Source organism: Mus pahari, chromosome 1 (assembly GCF_900095145.1).
Source record: "Mus pahari chromosome 1, PAHARI_EIJ_v1.1, whole genome shotgun sequence".
NCBI lineage: Eukaryota > Metazoa > Chordata > Mammalia > Rodentia > Muridae > Mus > Mus pahari.
In genome coordinates, this window is record NC_034590.1 from 140,744,498 (window position 1) to 140,747,020 (window position 2,523).

Here is a 2,523-nt window from a genome sequence, read left to right on the forward strand (position 1 = left end):
TCTTTTAGAAAAAATAAAAAAGAGTTCATTTTTATTTGGAATCTGATTGTTACTGGTCTTGGAATTAAGATGGCATAATATAAGGGTTTTTGTTTTTTGTTTGTTTTTTGCAGGGGTGGGGGAATCTTCCACTTCTGTGCTGGGGAAGTGGCTCAGTCAGTGGAGTGCCTTCACAGTCTAAAGGAATCCCCAGGTTTGATTCTCAAATCCCTAACACGGAGGAAGACTGGGTGTGTTGGTGTGTGCCTGTAATCGCTCAGGAGGGAGAGTCAGGGGGCTCACAGCCGCCGTTATTACCAACTCTGGGTATTGGAACTTGTGAATTTGGACCAGAATGAATGTAGCCTGAAGATTTGTTTCCCCCACCTAGGTGAAAAGAGGAAGGTTCTCTCTGGAACCTGTGAGCAGATGTTGAAACAGTGTGCTTGGAAGGTTGTCGCTCTGAAGGTGATCACCTGCTTTTGTTTGGGAACTAGTTATAGTCATCAAAATACAATTCATACTCAGTGGGCTCACTAGAAGCATGTTAAAATAACCAGAGTGTGTCTGTAGTTATCCCTGAGACCTAAGAGATTTTCTTCCCCTGGATAAACTTTAAAAAGTTTGGGGAGTGGTCTCTGTAAAGTGATAACTTGTTTGGATGGGCTGCTATTGCCACCCCCCTTTTTTAATCATTCTCATCGGGGTACCATTCTGGATCATCACAAGGTAATGAAGAATGCAGTGATAGCCTGGTGCTCTTCATCTGCAAAAAAGTGCTTGAAAATTTAAATGGTGCCGTGGTGGCACACGCCTTTAATCCCAGCACTTGGGAGGCAGAGGCAGGTGGATTTCTGAGTTCGAGGCCAGCCTGGTCTACAAAGTGAGTTCCAGGACAGCCAGGGCTGTACAGAGAAACCCTGTCTCGAAAAACCAAAAAAAAAAAAAAACCCAAAAAAACAAAAACAAAAAGAAGAAGAAGAAGAAGAAGAAGAAGAAGAAGAAGAAGAAGAAGAAGAAGAAGAAGAAGAAGAAGAAGAAGAAGAAGAAGAAGAAGAAGAAGAAGAAGAAGAAGAAGAAGAAGAAAATTTAACCTATCCAACAGATAGCTGCTGCTGATCTCTTATCAGTGTAAGATACGATTTGTATGTGGGAGCAGCAGACAGAGAGGCGACTTAGCAGCTACTTTCAAATCACTTTAGTTCAGTGGTATCAGATTCAACAGAAAGAAACCACAACTCTAACTGTATATAACCTAAGTGTTTATTACCATAACAGGAATTCACAAATCACCAATAATGACAAAATAGATTTCACACACACAATATTGAGCAAGGAAAGAAGAAGCAGAAAAGTACAGGTTGTGTAATTCTATTAATGTATAATTCAAGAAAAGAAAACAAAGTTTAGGCTGTCAGCACCCATGGTGTTTTAGTGTGGGGGGCGGGGGGTTGGGGCATGTGTGCAGCATTTGGATTTAGAGAGAAAGGCTTTCTGGGTGCTTTGCCGCGTCCTGATCTGATCAGTTTCCTGTGCATGTCATTTGGGTAGAGTCTTGATCCTGGTTTGAGTTTTCATTTTTTCTGTATGTTTGCTATTCATGACTAAAATTACTGTCAAGGCAAGTGGAGATCTGAAAGCTTTGCAAAGCACACCCACTGAGCTGGATTATCTATCTGATGCAAGTATTTACTTATGGGAATCTGGCTGGCTGGCAAACTTCCTAAGGATTCTGGTAAATTTAGACATGAGCTTTTGATTTCCAACTGCTGCTTTTAGGAGAACAGACTTAAGGTTTTCTTCTCGAGCCCTCATCTCTTTTCTATCAGGGAAGAATCCTTGTCGAGTGAGTTGGTATTTTATTATTTCACTGTAGTGCTTTTGACAAAAGCCATTGGTAACCTACCCACTGAATCGCCCAGGCCCCGTCCTTCGGCCATCTCAGGCACCACCTCAAAAACAACCAAACCAAGCCAAAACAACCACCACAAAACATTTTTTCCTCATCTCAACATGAAGAGATGGAGAAGCAAAGAGGTAGATGTGGCAGTTGACTTTATAAACTAGATTCCATCCTATTCTTTAAAGAAAACTTCCTATTGGAGGAGCAACCAAGGGTATAACTGCTAAACAGTAGCATCTGAAGATCATGTGAACCAAGTGTTTCATGGCAGTTTTACCTGGATACTGAGAAATTAGGACATGCAGAGGTGGTCATGAGATTATATCTTGGATTAATTTCTTCTTCATGGAATCATGGCTGAACAAAAGTACTTTGGGGAAACAGTAAAGAACAGATGACAATCTCCCAGAATCAAAGAGTAAATAAAGCTTGTTCTGAGAGATCGTGGTGTGGTGGGACAAGAGCAAGTATGCAGAGAAAAACAATGGTGATCGCTGAGACAAATAAACAGTAGCTAGCATCTGAAGATCATCATGTGAACCAAGTGTTTCATGAGGGTTTTGCCCGAATACTGAGAATTTAGGACATGCACAGATGGTCATGAGATTATCTGATTTCTTCTTAGACTGACTTCTTCATGA